We start from the raw sequence: 18921 nt of genomic DNA, 5'->3' as shown, positions 1-18921 counted from the left end.
ACTCCGGGGAGAACAGTTTGAGAGCCTTCATAGCGGAGCGGTCCGTTACCTTGTCGTTAATGTCACAGTGTGTAACCCAGAGGGCAGGGGGTTGACATGTTATTGGCACCACGACCCATGGGTATCACAGCCAGGGGAAACTTCAGCCCTGAGCTGTGGTGGCATAGGCCAGCTCCATGACGGCTTACATAATCACTTTATTTTCTTAGCCACAGGCAAACAGCATGCTTGGACCTTCCCCAATCTCCTCTAACATAATGTCTTTTTAATTAATTTAAGCAGCTTTGAAGATGTATTTGGGAATTCATATATTATTTCTTTCTCTCCCATAACTAGCTATGATTCATAAACCAAAACCAGAGGGAGGCCGCTTCTGATTACATTTCTTACTGGTTTCTGTTGAGCACTCACATTCTAGAAAAGTGCATTTATATTATTTTTATCATTTTTATTTTCCTCTTTTACAATGTGAATGTTTGACGTACCACACATCTCTAGATGAATCACATAATTTCAAAATGTCATGCAAAACAACCACTAACAGAATCACTGACTTAGCATTAGTCTTAAGATGTTAGAGCTCAGGGAAAGCTTTTCCAAAGGAATCCATTCTTACACTTTTAAGAAGTGAAATTCAGTTCAACAGTGAATTAAATGTTTATCATGCCATGGATATTCTTGATCTGTTTAAGCTGAAATAAAAATGTTCAACAGTCATATGAAATTAAGGGAACACACTGAGACACATTTCAATAACTGTAGCACTGTGGATGTCAAAACAGTATAGACATATCGGCTTTATTTTCACTTCTGCAACCAGTAATGGCCGACTGAATATAGGCCTACCACTGAATCCCATAGAACCTTGTTTTCGCCTATACAGGTCAGTTAGTTACTGAACTCAACGTCGCTAACAGAAAAATAAGGGAGGGCACAAATGTCATGGAACATTTTGGAGCGTTCAGGCAGAAATACGCTTTGTAAAACAAACATGCCTCTCTGACATGTAGAATAAGGAATCAAGTCGGCTCTATTCATGGCATTTCTATCTGTAACGTTTGACAACTTTGCCTACTGAACTGGCCCTGGAAGTAATGGTACGGCTAGGAAGTGACCGGGCGGAGCCAACAGCCTATACATATCCTTGTTCAGTGTTTATACACTGAACAAGGAAAAACCACAAACAGTACATACAGATTCATGACTGCTCAAGCACATTACTCCTAAAGCCATTCCGTACACTAATGACTCGACCCATTCAAGAACCTGGATCCAATTTGAGAGAAGAATATAAAATTAGATAGAGAAACAATGCAGACCATTTTTGACAGCCCTCACTGTATGCAGACTTGTCACACTATATACTAGCTCTGATCAGGATGTATTTCTCTTTGCTGTTGTTCTGTTCACACGTAGAACCTGACAGATCTGTGGAAGTGATTATTGGCCGAAATAGTGTGTTCCTATTGTTAACAGAATAAGTAATATTAGGAAGGTGAAAATGTAATGCGAATAACACTGCTAGCAAACATTCAAATTGAAGACATGAGCACAAACATGAGAGTAATTGATGGAGATGTGAATCTCATCCATGCACTCATACCCATAGGAGTAGTAGAAACCCCTGTGCAATAGGCTGCACATTACACCAAAAACATGGCCAGGGCTTAAATAACCAGTCATAAAAGAGGTTACATCACCTTTCGCTATTTTATTCTCGTCCACATATTATGATATTTATGAATAAATCCTGGGGGAAAGAGGAGAGGTACCGTTACCTAGGTCTGTACACGGTTTCCCATAATGTACCGATAATGGAAAGCACATCCATTTCAAACCAGAAGATGCATCTCTATCACTGGTAAATAATGATAGTTATGTTTGAGGTCTCCATCCACATTTCATAATGAACTCCCTTGCTGACATCCCTGATGGTCCAGGGATATTATAATTTGAAAAGAAGCTGAATGACTCTATGCACAGTATCATTTACATTCAATGATGGTGGAAGAGGAAGGAAGATGAGTTTTTCGCATAACTGAGATGTCTCCTCTAGTGACTACATGGGTGGCCAAAACACACAAGATAAAACTATGATTCATGTCAAGGGATCTATTGCCCCGTTAGGACAGAATATACACTACCGTTCAAAAGTTTGGGGTCACTTAGAAATGTAATTGTTTTTGAAAGAAAAACACATTTTTTGTCCATTAAAATAACATCAAATTGATCAGAAATACAGTGTAGACATTGTTAATGTTGTAAATGACTATTGTAGCTGGAAACGGCTGATTTTTAATGGAATATCTACATAGGTGTACAGAGGCCCATTATCAGCAACCATCACTCCTGTGTTCCAATGGCACGTTGTTTTAGCTAATCCAAGTTTATAATTTAAAAGGCTGATTGATCATTAGAAAACCATTTTGAAACTATGTTAGCAGAGGTGAAAACTGTTGTGCTGATTTAAAGAAGCAATAAAACTGGCCTTCTTTAGACTAGTTCAGTATATGGAGCATCAGCATTTGTGGGTTTGATTACAGGTTCAAAATGGCCAGAAACAAAGAACTTTCTTCTGAAACTCGTCAGTCTATTCTTGCTCTGAGAAATGAAGGCTATTCCATGCGAGAAATTGTCAAGATACTGAAGATCTCGTACAACGCTGTGTACTACTCCCTTCACAGAACAGCACAAAATGGCTGTAACCAGAATAGAAAGAGAAGTGGGAGGCCCCGGTGCACAACTGAACAAGAGGATAAGTACATTACAGTGCCTAGTTTGAGAAACAGATGCTTCACAAGTCCTCAACTGGCAGCTTCATTAAATTGTACATGCAAAACACCAGTCTCAACATCAACAGTGAAGAGACTACTCCAGGATGCTGGCCTTCCAGGAAGAGTACCTACAGTGGGGAGAACAAGTATTTGATACACTGCCGATTTTGCAGGTTTTCCTACTTACAAAGCATGTAGAGGTCTGTAATTTTTATCATAGGTACACTTCAACTATGAGAGACGGAATCTAAAACAAAAATCCAGAAAATCACATTGTATGATTTTTAAGTAATTAATTTGCATTTTATTGCATGACATAAGTATTTGATACATCAGAAAAGCAGAACTTAATATTTGGTACAGAAACCTTTGTTTGCAATTACAGAGATCATACGTTTCCTGTAGTTCTTGACTAGTTTTGCACACACTGCAGCAGGGATTTTGGCCCACTCCTCCCTACAGATCTTCTCCAGATCCTTCAGGTTTCGGGGCTGTCGCTGGGCAATACGGACTTTCAGCTCCCTCCAAAGATTTTCTATTGGGTTCAGGTCTGGAGACTGGCTAGGCCACTCCAGGACCTTGAGATGCTTCTTACGGAGCCACTCCTTAGTTGCCATGGCTGTGTGCTTCGTGTCGTTGTCATGCTGGAAGACCCAGCCACGACCCATCTTCAATGCTCTTACTGAGGGAAGGAGGTTGTTGGCCAAGATCTCGCGATACATGGCCCCATCCATCCTCCCCTCAATACGGTGCAGTCGTCCTGTCCCCTTTGCAGAAAAGCATCCCCAAAGAATGATGTTTCCACCTCCATGCTTCATGGTTGGGATGGTGTTCTTGGGGTTGTACTCATACTTCTTCTTCCTCCAAACACGGCGAGTGGAGTTAGACCAAAAAGCTCTATTTTTGTCTCATCAGACCACATGACCTTCTCCCATTCCTCCTCTGGATCATCCAGATGGTCATTGGCAAACTTCAGACAGGCCTGGACATGCACTGGCTTAAGCAGGGGAACCTTGCGTGCGCTGCAGGATTTTAATCCATGACGGCGTAGTGTGTTACTAATGGTTTTCTTTGAGACTGTGGTCCCAGCTCTCTTCAGGTCATTGACCAGGTCCTGCCGTGTAGTTCTGGGCTGATCCCTCACCTTCCTCATGATCATTGATGCCCCACGAGGTGAAATCTTGCATGGAGCCCCAGACCGAGGGTGATTGACCGTCATCTTGAACTTCTTCCATTTTCTAATAATTGCGCCAACAGTTGTTTCCTTCTCACCAAGCTGCTTGCCTATTGTCCTGTAGCCCATCCCAGCCTTGTGCAGGTCTACAATTTTATCCCTGATGTCCTTACACAGCTCTCTGGTCTTGGCCATTGTGGAGAGGTTGGAATCTGTTTGATTGAGTGTGTGGACAGGTGTCTTTCATACAGGTAACGAGTTCAAACAGGTGCAGTTAATACAGGTAATGAGTGGAGAACAGGAGGGCTTCTTAAAGAAAAACTAACAGGTCTGTGAGAGCCGGAATTCTTACTGGTTGGTAGGTGATCAAATACTTATGTCATGCAATAAAATGCAAATTAATTATTTAAAAATCATACAATGTGATTTTCTGGATTTTTGTTTTAGATTCCGTCTCTCATAGTTGAAGTGTACCTATGATAAAAATTACAGACCTCTACATGCTTTGTAAGTAGGAAAACCTGCAAAATCGGCAGTGTATCAAATACTTGTTCTCCCCACTGTATGTCCAGTGTCTGTGTCCTTTTGCCCATCTTAATCTTTTCTTTTTATTGGCCAGTCTGAGATATGGCTTTTCTTTGCAACTCAGCCTAGAAGGCCAGAATCCCGGAGTCGCCTCTTCACTGTTGACGTTGAGACTGGTGTTTTGCGGGTACATTGAAGTAACATCTCAAGACATCAGTCAGGAAGTTAAAGCTTGGTTAGAAATGGGTCTTCCAAATGGACAATGACCGCAAGCATACTTCCAAAGTTGTGGCAAAATGGCTTAAGGACAACAAAGTCAAGGTATTGGAGTGGCCATCACAAAGCCCTGACCTCAATCTTATAGAAAATTTGTCGGCAGAACTGAAAAAATGTGTGCGAGCAAGGAGGCTTACAAACGAGTCTCAGTTACACCAGCTCTGTCAGGTGGAATGGGCCCAAATTCACCCAACTTATTGTGGGAAGCTTGAGGCTACACAAAACATTTGACCCAAGTGAAACAATTTAAAGGCAATGCTACCAAATACTAATTGAGTGCATGACCCACTGGTAATGTGACGGAAAAAATAAAAGCTGAAATAAATAATTATTTCTACTATTATTCTGACATTTCACATTCTATAAATAAAGTGGTGATCCTAACTGACCTAAGTCAGGGAATTTTTACTTGGATTACATGTCAGGAATTGTGAAAAACTGAGTTTAAATGTATTTAGCTAAGGTGTATGTAAACTTCCGACTTCAACTGTAGTTTAAAAATGCCTTCCTCACCATCTTAAATAAGCATGCCCCATTCAAGAAATTTAGAACCAGGAACAGATATAGCCCTGGTTCTCTCCAGACCTGACTGCCCTTAACCAACACAAAAACATCCTATGGCGTTCTGCATTAGCATCGAACAGCCACCGTGATATGCAACTTTTCAGGGAAGTTAGAAACCAATATACACAGGCAGTTAGAAAAGCCAAGGCTAGCTTTTTCAAGCAGAAATTTGCTTCCTGCAACACAAACTCAAAAACGTTCTGGGACATTGTAAAGTCCATGGAGAATAAGAGCACCTCCTCCCAGCTGCCCACTGCGCTGAGGATAGGAAACTCTGTCACCACCGATAAATCCACTATAATTGAGAATTTCAATAAGCATTTTTCTACGGCTGGCCATGCTTTCCACCTGGCTACCCCTACCCCGGTCAACAGCACTGCACCCCCCACAGCAACTCGCCCAAGCCTTCCCCATGTCTCCTTCTCCCAAATCCAGTCAGCTGATGTTCTGAAAGAGCTGCAAAATCTGGACCCATACAAATCAGCCGGGCTAGACAATCTGGACCCTTTCTTTCTAAAATGATCTGCCGAAATTGTTGCAACCCCTATTACTAGCCTGTTCAACCTCTTTCGTGTCGTCTGAGATTCCTAAAGATTGGAAAGCAGCTGCGGTCATCCCCCTCTTCAAAGGGGGGGACACTCTTGACCCAAACTGCTACAGACCTACTGTATATCTATCCTACCCTGCCTTTCTAAAGTTTTTGAAAGTCAAGTCAACAAACGGATTACCGACCATTTCGAATCCCACCACACCTTCTCCGCTATGCAATCTGGTTTCAGAGCTGGTCATGGGTGCACCTCAGCCACGCTCAAGGTCCTAAACGATATCTTAACCACCATCGATAAGAAACAATACTGTGCAGCCGTATTCATTGACCTGACCACGGCTTTCGACTCTATCAATCACCACATCCTCATCGGCAGACTCGATAGCCTTGGTTTCTCAAATGATTGCCTCGCCTGGTTCACCAACTAATTCTCTGATAGAGTTCAGTGTGTCAAATCGAAGGGCCTGTTGTCCGGGCCTCTGGCAGTCTCTATGGGGGTGCCATAGGGTTAAATTCTTGGGCCGACTCTCTTCTCTGTATACGTCAATTATGTCGCTCTTGCTGCTGGTGAGTCTCTGATCCACCTCTATGCAAACGACACCATTCTGTATACTTCTGGCCCTTCTTTGGACACTGTGTTAACAACCATCCAGACGGGCTTCAATGCCATACAACTCTCCTTCCGTGGGCTCCAACTGCTCTTAAATACAAGTAAAACTAAATGCATGCTATTCAACCGATCGCTGCCTGCACCTGCCCGCCCGTCCAGCATCACTACTTTGGACGGTTCTGACTTGAAAAAGTGGACAACTACAAATACATAGGTGTCTGGTTAGACTGTAAACTCTTCTTCCAGACTCATATCAAACATCTCCAATCCAAAGTTAAATCTAGAATTGGCTTCCTATTTCGCAACAAAGCATCCTTCACTCATGCTGCCAAACATACCCTCGTAAAACTGACCATCCTACCGATTCTCGACTTCGGCGATGTCATTTACAAAATAGCCTCCAATACCCTACTCAATAAATTGGATGCAGTCTATCACAGTGCCATCCGTTTTGTCACCAAAGCCCCATATACTACCCACCACTGCGACCTGTACGCTCTCGTTGGCTGGCCCTCGCTTCATACTCGTCGCCAAACCCACTGGCTCCAGGTCATCTACAAGACCCTGCTAGGTAAAGTCCCGCCTTATCTCAGCTCGCTGGTCACCATAGCAGCACCCTCCTGTAGCACGCGCTCCAGCAGGTATATCTCCCTGGTCACCCCCAAAACCAATTCCTCCTTTGGCCGCCTCTCCTCCCAGTTTTCTGCTGTCAATGACTGGAACGAACTTTAAAAATCTCTGAAACTGGAAACACTTATCTCCCTCACTAGCTTTAAGCACCAGCTGTCAGAGCAGCTCACATATTACTGCACCTGTAGATAGCCCATCTATAGTTTAGCACAAACAACTACCTCTTCCCCTACTATATTTATTTATTTATTTTGCTCCTTTGCACCCCATTATTTATATTTCTACTTTTTACATTCTGCCACTGCAAATCTACCATTCCAGTGTTTTACTTGCTATATTGTATTTACTTTGCCACCATGGCCTTTTTTTGCCTTTACTTCCCTTATCTCACCTCATTTGCTCACATTGTATATAGACTTATTTTTCTACTGTATTATTGACTGTATGTTTGTTTTACTCCATGTGTAACTCTGTGTTGTTGTATGTGTCAAACTGCTTTGCTTTATCTTGGCAAGGTCGCAATTGTAAATGAGAACTTGTTCTCAACTTGCCTACCTGGTTAAATAAAGGTGAAATAAATAAAAGTTTAAATAGTATCAGTAAATCATTGTGATGAAAAGTTCAGTGAAACAGTCTTTCTCTTGAAATACAAGCAAAACATTAGTCAGAGAATTTCCCAGAAGCCAATCTCACAATGTTATGTACACTTAGTTTCAGACGATAATTTAAAGTGATTCATGGTACCATTGCAGCAGTGGCCTGGTAATCCTATGAAAGATGTTGGTAGTCATTAGGCCCTTTAACCATGTCAGAGAGGTAATTAAACCATACCTCAGTAAATAGGACCTCTCCAAGTCATCCATTTAATATAATCCGGACGTGCATTCTAATTGGAACTTCGTTCCATAGCATGTGAAATGTATTACATCGTTATTCTCTAACTAATTATATTCAATATGCTTTAACGATATCCTATTATAATATGTGCCTACTAATTATTTCATATTACAATCAACCACAAAACTTTCAAAGGAAAGCGATTTTATAAGGGACATTTGAATGGAGGTAACACAGTGTTGGCCCTGAAACGAAGGCCAGATAAGAACTCTGTAGTCCTGTCTGCAAGGCTATATTCTTCTCTCTGTGTGGGGAGGCTTAATCTGACTGGACCCGTCTTAGATGGATATTCTCCCCCAACTCTTTGAATTATTGCCCTTGAAAAAGCCCTCATGCTTAATAATATTGTTTAAAATTCATAGGGCCTTTTACAGCTTGATTACCACTAGAAAGCCGTGGGCACAGCCTCTCACACATTGTATATCAATGACAGAATTGTATTTCTGCAACCAGCTGAGTAAATAGCAAGACTGACATGTTATTCCAACATCGATACAATAAAGAAAATCAATGTAACCTTCTGCTGTGTTATTCATCAGGCATAACCACCGGGAATTAATCCATTACTGTGGTCGTTGTGTCAATCATCATGACATGTTATGGAATGTTGACTAATGGTAGAGTTCAATTCACACTGTTTCTTATTGTCCATTTTTCAACATTGTATCAAAGCACTATTCTGGTACTGTTACGCGGAGCAGCACAGGGGAACCCAAGAGCAGACTCAGATGAGGAAACAGAGATTAATGAACCAAGGTATTTATTGTAACACAGGGAGATATGGAGTGCAGATCCGGGGAAGCTTGGATGAGTTGTAGGAAACCAAATGTGGCGGCTGAAGTTGGAGTGTGCTGGATTGGGACAGGGTAAACAGGTCCGGAGGGGAATCCAAGGGAGTGGTGGTGTGGTGAGTCCAGAACAGGGTAGCAGGGTGGTGAGATGTGGAACAGGAGACAGTAGCCAGAGTCAGGGCGGAATAACTGCAGTGAGAGGATAAACAGCGTCAGGCAGGGAAATGGTACAGCAGGGTAACAGGATCTTGAATAATAATAATGGCTAGAAGCAGAAACTGACTGAGCAGAGATTACGATCTGGCAGAGTGGAAGAACTGAGTATTTGTGGAGGTCTTGATAATGGAACGAGTTGCAGCTGGTAGGGATCTGCTGTGACTCCTGTCTCCAACCACAAAATCACACACAAACAGAAAGGGAGGGGAGAGAGAGAGAGAGAGAGAGAGAGAGTGTACTGGGGGAATGGCTGCAGGTTAAGCAGACACTGGATGACCACTAGGGGGCGTAGCACGAGCAGATGTGACAAGTACGAACCATCTTGATCTCACGAGCTTACATTCTGTTTCCGTTTAACCTCGCAAGATTATAATGGTTCATACAAGGCTACCAAATCGCAGTCCCTGGACTCCTTGGCAATGCTTTTAAGCACTTTACAATTGTGATGAAGGATGTGAAAGTGTTAAAACAAAATAAGAGTAGGAATGCTTTTCTTAATATGTTACGGACCTTCCTTATCCCACTGATTATTTTGAACAGTCATTTTTTTAACCAAATCACATACTTACAGTAAATCACATACAGTGGGGCAAAAAAGTATTTAGTCAGCCACCAATTGTGCAAGTTCTCCCACTTAAAAAGATGAGAGAGGCCTGTAATTTTCATCATAGGTACACTTCAACTATGACAGACAAAATGAGAAAGGAAAATCCAGAAAATCACATTGTAGGATTTTTTATGAATTTATTTGTAAATTATGGTGGAAAATAAGTATTAGGTCACCTACAAACAAGATTTCTGGCTCTCACAGACCTGTAACTTCTTTAAGAGGCTCCTCTGTCCTCCACTCGTTACCTGTATTAATGGCACCTGTTTGAACTTGTTATCAGTATAAAAGACACCTGTCCACAACCTCAAACAGTCACACTCCAAACTCCACTATGGCCAAGACCAAAGAGCTGTCAAAGTACACCAGAAACAAAATTGTAGACCTGCACCAGGCTGGGAAGACTGAATCTGCAATAGGTAAGCAGCTTGGTTTGATGAAATCAACTGTGGGAGCAATTATTAGGTAATGGAAGACATACAAGACCACTGATAATCTCCCTCGATCTGGGGCTCCACGCAAGATCTCACCCCGTGGGGTCAAAATGATCACAAGAACGGTGAGCAAAAATCCCAGAACCACACGGGGGGACCTAGTGAATGACCTGCAGAGAGCTGGGACCAAAGTAACAAAGCCTACCATCAGTAACACACTACGCCGCCAGGGACTCAAATCCTGCAGTGCCAGACGTGTCCCCCTGCTTAAGCCAGTACATGTCCAGGCCCGTCTAAAGTTTGCTAGAGAGCATTTGGATGATCCAGAAGAAGATTGGGAGAATGTCATATGGTCAGATGAAACCAAAATAGAACTTTTTGGTAAAAACTCAACTCGTCGTGTTTGGAGGACAAAGAATGCTGAGTTGCATCCAAAGAACACCATACCTACTGTGAAGCATGGGGGTGGAAACATCATGCTTTGGGCTGTTTTTCTGCAAAGGGACCAGGACGACTGATCCGTGTAAAGGAAAGAATGAATGGAGCCATGTATCGTGTGAGTGAAAACCTCCTTCCATCAGCAAGGGCATTGAAGATGAAATGTGGCTGGGTCTTTCAGCATGACAATGATCCCAAACACACCGCCCGGGCAACGAAGGAGTGGCTTCGTAAGAAGCATTTCAAGGTCCTGGAGTGGCCTAGCCAGTCTCCAGATCTCAACCCCATAGAAAATCTTTGGAGGGTCCGTGTTGAAAGTCCGTGTTGCCCAGCAACAGCCCCAAAACATCATTGCTCTAGAGGAGATCTGCATGGAGGAATGTGCCAAAATACCAGCAACAGTGTGTGAAAACCTTGTGAAGACTTACAGAAAACGTTTGACCTCTGTCATTGCCAACAAAGGGTATATAACAAAGTATTGAGAAACTTTTGTTATTGACCAAATACTTATTTTCCACCATAATTTGCAAATAAATTCATAAAAAATCCTACAATGTGATTTTCTGGATTTTTTTTCTGATTTTGTCTGTCATAGCTGAAGTGTACCTATGATGAAAATTACAGGCCTCTCTCATCTTTTTAAGTGGGAGAACTTGCACAATTGGTGGCTGACTAAATACTTTTTTGCCCCACTGTATATAGTGAAACCGGCAGCAACATCATATTTTCTTTCCACTGCCATTTCCTGACCCCCAGCAATGTGAAGCAGATCTACTGCCTTCAGCTAACTTGTCTCCTTCGGCACACTAAATCTGATTTGACAATTTCACAGATCCCAGAGCAGCTTTTCCTCTTTATTAACCACGTTACCTTCATTATCTGCTGGTTTTTAGCTCTGCTTTGCATGGATGTGCCCACATTCATGTGCTTATTTGTGACTGTGTGGTTTAGAGGGCCTTTAAGTGTTCACATCGACATGGCTGTTCACATCAACATGGCTGTAGAGGAGCGGGTTGCTTGATTCAAGATCCACGGTGTCCACATTACTAAGGATCAATCATGGTCCACACACACCAACACAGTTGTGAAGAAGGGATGACAACACCTCTCCCCCCTCAAGAGGCTGAAAAAATTGGTCATGGGCCCTCAGATCCTGAAAAAGTTCAACAAGCTGCATCATTGAGAGCATTTTGATTGGCTGCATCACCGCTTAGTATGGCAACTGCTTGGTATCTGACCGAAAGGCGCAAGAGGATGGTACGTACGGACAGGTACATCACTTGGGCCGAGCTCCCGGCCATCCAGGACCTCTATACTAGGTGTATCAGAAGAAGGCTTTAAAAATGGTCAAACACTCCAGCCACCCAAGTCATAGACTGTTCTCTCTGCTACCGCACGGCAAGCAGTACTGATGCAACAAGTCTGGAACCAACAGGACCCTGAACGGCTTCTACCCCAAAGCCATAAGACTGTTAAATTCTTAGTTAATAACCAAATAGTTCACCAAATATGCTGATGCTACTGTTTATTATCTATCCTGTTGCCTAGTCACTCTAATCCTAGTTATATGTACATATCTTCTCAATTACCTCATAACCCTGCACATCGACTCAGTACAGGTACCCCGTGTATATAGCCAAGTTATCGTTATTGTCCCCATCAGAGAACCCTTTGAAGAACCCTTTTTAGTTCCAGGTAGAACCCTTTCGTTTCCATGTAGAACCCTTGGTCCTACATAGAACCCAAAAGAGTTCTTCCTGGAACCAAAAAGGGTTCTCTGTGGGGACAGCCAAAGAACTCCTTTGGAACAGAGTGTAATCTGTAACACTTATGGAATGTAAAACAACAATAATGACTCTGGTACATGATTGTCTTTAAAACATGTTTCATAAAAATGTTTTAACTTCTTAAGAAGTTTTTAAGTATGTATGAACTTTAATCAATCACATCAGCATTCAAAATAACTTGGAATCCTTATTCTAAAATGGATTATATAGTTTTTTTCCCTCATCAATCTACACACAATACCTCAAAACAACATAGCAAAAACAGGTTAATACATTTTTGTAAACTGATTAGAAATAAAAAACTTAAATATCACATTTACAAAAGTAATCAGAACCTTTACTCAGTGCTTTATTGAAGCACCTTTGGCAGTGATTACTGCCTCAAGTCGTCTCGGGTATGACTACAAGTTTGGCACACCTGTATTTGGGGAGTTTCTCCCTTTCTTCTCTACAGATCCTCTCAAGCTCTGTCAGGTTGGATGGGGAGCAAAGCTATTTTCAGGATGTTTTCAGAGATGTTCGATCGAGTTCAAGTCCGGGCTCTGGCTGGGCCACTCAAAGACATTCAGAGACTTAACCTGAAGCCACTCCTGTGTTGTCTTGGCTGTGTGCTTAGGGTGGTTGTCCTGTTGGAACCTTCACCCCAGTCTAAGGTCCTGAGCGCTCTGGTGCAGGTTTTCATCAAGGATCTCTCTGTACTTTGTTCCATTCATCTTTCCCTCAATCCTGACTAGTCTCCCACTCACTGTCTCTGAAAAACATCCCCACAGCATGATGCTGCCACCACCATGCTTCATTGTAGGGATGATGCCAGGTTTCCTTGAGACGTGACACTTGGCATTCTGGGTTTCATCAGACCAGATCATCTTGTTTCTCATGTTCTGAGAGTCTTTTAGGTGCCTTTTAACTAACTCCAAGCGTGCTGTCATGTGTTTTTTACTGAGGAGTGGCTTCCGTCTGGCCACTCTACCATAAAGGCCTGGTTGGTGGAATGCTGCAGAGATGGTTGTCTTTCTGGAAGAATCTCCCATGACCCATGACCATCACCTCCCTGAACAAAGCCCTTCCCCCCCGATTGCTCCGTTTGGCCGGACGGCCATCTCCTGGAAGAGTCTTGATTGTTCCAAACTTCTTCCATTTAAGAATGATGGAGGCCACTGTGTTCTTGGGGACCTTCAATGACTTTCAGATATGTGCCTCGACACAATCCTGTCTTGGAGCTCAATGGACAATTTCTTCGACCTCATGGCTTGGATTTTGCTCTGACATGCACTGTCAACTGTGGGACCTTATATAGACAGGCTTTCCAAATCATGTCCAATCAATTTAATTTAGTTTTTGTTTTGTCATTATGGAGTATTGTGTGTAGATTGATGAGGAATTGTCACGCCTGCTCCCGCTCCTCCTCTCAAGGCTCTGTTCTTGTTTTGTTAGATATCTGTTTTACATTAAATATTCACTCCCTGTACTTGCTTCTCGTTTCCAGTGTCGGTCCTTACAGAATGATGACACCAATATTTGAAGCATCAGAGGTTTTTGTTTTGTTGGTGACGTCGGGTCCGGGTGCCGCTGCAATAGGAACCGGGGGTGCTTCAGCTGGTTCGAGAGGTTTCCTTGCCTTGGTTGGCTCGGCAGGCACTCATTCCATGTCATTCCTCAGGCAGCTTGTCAGGCTCCTACGCCTCAGCCGGCCCGTCAGGCTCCCATGCCTCAGCCGGATTTCCGGGCTCCCACGCCTCAGCCGGATTGTCAGGCTCCCAGGCCTCAGCCAGGTTAATCGGGCTTCTACGCCTCAGCCGGGTTGTCCAGCGCCCATGCCTCGGCCGTTCCATCAGGCTTTCCCAGGTGGGACGCAGGGTGGCGCCCCTAGAGGGGTGGGTACTGTCACGCATGCTCCCGCTCCTCCTCTTTGTCACTCGAGGGCACCAGGCTGCCCATCATTACACACACCAGTCACCATCATTACACGCATCAGCGCTCATTGGACTCACCTGGACTCCATTACCTTATTGATTGTCCCTCCTATATGTGCCTGTTCCTTGGTTAGATCCCTGTGTCAGCATTTTTGTAATTTTGTTCCCCCAGTCCAGACGCTGTTCTTGTTTTGTTTGATGTCCGTTTTCCATTAAATGTTCAATTCCTGTATTTGCTTCTCATATCCAGCGTCGGTCCTTACAGGATTTTTTTTTATTTAATCCATTTTAGAATAAGGCTGTAACATAACAAAATGTGGAAAAGGGAAGGGGTCTGAACATTTTCAGAATGCACTGTACATATCGCAATATTATTTTGAACAATATTATATAGATACTTTGACTACAAGTTTCTAAATACATTTTATAATATGTTTTGCTTGCTGGTACTAGCCGTTTGTTACTATGCCAAAACTACAGTATTGTTCATCCTAGCTTGTTCTCCATCTCATTTTTAAATAGTGAGCCAACATGATTTGAGCACTTTGATTTCCATGACTGATCAAAAATCCTTTTCTGATGCGTTCTTGTCTCTCTGCAGCACACATACAGTGCCTTCAGAAAGTATTCACACACTTGTTGTTGTGTTACAGCCTGAATTTAAAGTGAATTAAATAGAGATTTATTTTGTCACTGGCCTCAACACAATTCCCCATAAGTCAAATTATGATTTTAGAAATGTCTTGAGTCAATAAGCATTCAACACCTTTATGGCAAGCCTAAATACTGTAAATTCAGTACTAAACATTTGCATAACAATTCACAGAGTAGATTGACAAAAAAAATCTCCATCAAAATCCATCAGTTTAAGCTTGTAGAGATCTCTTTTTTTTTCAATCCACCAGCGTCGCGCTTATGAAACTGCGGTGAAAGGTAGCAAAGCCAGAGCGGTGTTTGTCAGACCATGAGACATCCTGAAAATTGGTCTTCTCACATTAAAGTCTGTAGAGTCCAAACGATTTGACCTACAAACTATTATGACTACAAAGGGGAGACTATCACGAACACAATGGTGTTTCCAGGACTCGTCTGAAGGTAACCGGTACTGGTAAAAAACTAATGGAAGTATGAAGGTAGTATTGTTCCTACCCCAAAAAAAGGGGTTAAATATGTGTAAAAACTTTCATAATATCTCCTAGATTTAGGACAGACACTTCAAACCATGTTTCTTACGATGTATTTTTTGACTGTCCTTTTTGCCATTTATTAAATGTGTTATTCAATGCGTTTAATAGTAAAGGCCCCAAAAATATTTTACCCCCCCAATATATATATATATATATAGATATATATATAGATATATATATATTTGTTTTATTCCTAAAAGGGTCCAACAATTCAAAATCAAATGACTGAATAATTCATATTCTGATTATCTTAACTGAGAAAATGGAGGATGTATCTACAATATTGTAGTTACACCACACATCAAATCAAATTGTATTTGTCACATGCGCCGAATACAACAGTGAAATGCGTACTTACAAGCCCTTAACCAACAATGCAGTTTTAAGAAAAATAAGTGTTAAGTAAAAAAATTGAGAATAAAAGTAACAAATAATTAAACAGCAGCAGTAAAATAACAATAGCGAGGCAATATACAGGGGGTTCCGGTACTGAGTCAATGTGGGGGGCACCGGTTAGTCAAGGTATTTTAGATAATGTAGGTAGAGTTTTAAAGTGACTATGCATAGATAATAAACAGAGAGTAGCAGCAGCGTAAAAGTGGTGTCTGGGTAGACCTTTGATTAGCTGTTCAGGAGTCTTATGGCTTGGGGGTAGAATCTGTAAAGAAGCCTTTTGGACCTAGACTTGGCACTCCGGTAGCAGAGAGAACAGTCTATGACTAGGGTGGCTGGAGTCTTTGACAATTTTTAGGGCCTTCCTCTGACACCGCCTGGTATAGTGGTCCTGGGTGGCAGTAGGCTTGGCCCCAGTGATGTACTGGGCCGTACGGTCGGAGGCCAAGCAGTTTCCATACCAGGCAGTGATGCAACCAGTCAGGATGATCTCGATAGTGCAGCTGTAGAACCTTTTGATGATCTGAGGACCCATGCTTTGTCGTGCTCTTTTCACGACTATCTTAGTGTGTTTGGACCATGATAGTTGGTTGGTGATGTAGATACCAAGGAACTTGAAGCTCTCAACCTGCTCCACTACAGCCCCGTCGATGAGAATGGGGGCATGCTCGGTCCTCGTTTTCCTGTAGTCCACAATCATCTCCATTGTCTTGATCATGGTGAGGGAAAGGTTGTTATCCTGGCACCGCATGGCCAGGTCCCTGACCTCCTCCCTATAGGCTGTCTCATCATTGTCAGTGATCAGGCCTACCTTCTGTTGTGTCATCGGCAATCTTGATGATGGTGTTGGAGTTGTGCCTGGCTGTGCAGTCACGAATGAACAGGGAGTACAGGAGGGGACTGAGCACACACCCCTGAGTGGCCCCTGTGTTGAGGATCAGCGTGGCGGATGTGTTGTTACCTACCCTTACCACCTGGGGGTGGCCCGTCAGGAAGTCCAGGATCCAGTTGCAGAGGGAGGTGTTTAGTCCCAGGTTCCATAGCTTAGTGATGAGCTTTGAGGGCACTATGGTGTTGAATGCTGAGCTGAAGTCAATTAATAGAATTCTCACATATGTGTTCCTTTTGTCCAGGTGGGAAAGGGTAGTGTTGAGTGCCATAGAGATTGCATCATCTGTGGATCTGTTGGGGCTGTATGCAAATTGGAGTGGGTCTAGGGTTTCTGGGATAATGGTGTTGATGTGAGGCATGACCAGCCTTTCAAAGCACATCATGGCTACAGACGTGAGTGCTACAGGTCGGTAGTCATTTAGGCAGGTTACATTAGTGTTCTAGGCACAGGGACTATGGTGGTCTTCTTGAAACATGTTGTTATTACAGACTCAGTCAGGGACAGGTTGAAAATGTCAGTGAAGACACTTGCCAGCGCATGCTTGGAGTACACGTCCTGGTAATCCATCTGGCCCTGCGGCCTTGTGAATGTTGACCTATTTAAAGGTCTTATGGAGAGCGTGATCACACTGTCATCCAGAACAGCTGATGCTCTCATGCATGTTTCAGTGTTACTTGCCTCAATGCGAGCATAGAAGTAATTTAGCTAGTCTGGTAGGCTCCTGTCATTGGGCAGCTCGCGGCTGTGTTTCCCTTTGTAATCTGTAATAGTTTGCAACCCCTGCCACATCCAACGAGCATCAGAGCCGGTGTAGTATGATTCAGTCTTAGTCCTCGATTGATGCTTTGCCTGTTTGATGGTTCGTCGGAGGGCATAGCAGGATTTCTTATCAGCTTCTGGGTTAGAGTTCCGCTCCTCGAAAGCGGCAGCTCTATCCTTTAGATCAGTGCGGATGTTGCCTGTAATCCATGGCTTCTGGTTGGGGTATGTACATATGGTCACTGTGGGGATGACGTCATCGATGCACTTATTGATGAAGCCAGTGACTGATGTGGTGTACTCCTCAATGCCATCGGAAGAATCCCAATACAACCTAATTGACAAAGTGAAAAGAAGGAAGCCTGTACATAAAACAAATATTCCAAAACATGCATCATGTTTGCATTAAGGCAGTAAAGTAAAACAGCAAAAACATTGCAAAGAAATTACATTTACAATACAGTTCAAAAATTTGGTCTATCGGGATAATGTCGTATTGTGAAGTCCCTGGCAAATCCTAGCCCTAATTATGGGCAAAACAGCTTTAAAGTAGCCTACTTGATGGATAAATACTTAAAGAGGGTCTTTGCCGGAGAGTTTAGCTCAACTGTGTCCTCAGATCGAAAGTCTCTGCTGCTATCTCCTCCTCTGTTCTCCACTTGGAGGGGACATCATCGTTCTCACGGTCATGCTTCTGGAGCTGCACATCACATAGTCCATTATTTTACTTTACTTACAGTCTACTACACATAAACAAGCACATGTATGCCCAGACATACCTGCACTTATGCACACACATAATCAGCTGTTTACAATAGTAACTGGAGGGAGAATCTAGTCAAATTTTCCTGCATGAATATGCACCAGTGAATAAAGAACTCGTTCAATATAGCAGTACAAACAAAGCTGTTGACCGGGGGTTAGCAGAATCATTAGTGCCTGATAGTCTATATGCACCTGATTGTGGCACCAGATTATAGAATTTAAAATATGGATGCCCAGGGAAACGAGGGCACTAGTGAAATTCCATGAAATGCACAAAACAAAAACAACAAACTCACCCCTCATTTAGTATTTTCAGACACAAGCGGAGTTGACGTCTGAAATAGAAATGTCTTGCCCTTCCAATAATGCAAACAAGAGGGACCCATTATGGTTAATTGAGTTTAGACATGGAGGGGGAAAAGTGTGACTGTGACACATTCTAACAGCCACTCCTTTTGTTGCTGTTTTTGTACCATACAGAGATTCATCACACCAATGTCTCCCCCAGGACAGAGGGGCTGAAAGGCTGAGGTTTGGGATGTGTAGTGTGGTAAACCTGATGCATACATACCCTCTCCTAACCATAACAGCCACAACAGCAGGGGGTGGTTTTAACTGTTAAGGCTCCACATTAGGATCTGTCACATGTGGCTGTTGTTTAGATGATGTTAAATTGCAGGGAAGCCCTCAAGGCTAGTATGCAGTGTTCAGAATGAGATGTCTTTCAAGCTACACCAAAATA

Source organism: Salvelinus alpinus, chromosome 12 (assembly GCF_045679555.1).
Source record: "Salvelinus alpinus chromosome 12, SLU_Salpinus.1, whole genome shotgun sequence".
Lineage (NCBI taxonomy): Eukaryota > Metazoa > Chordata > Actinopteri > Salmoniformes > Salmonidae > Salvelinus > Salvelinus alpinus.
This window is presented reverse-complemented; position numbering follows the sequence as displayed.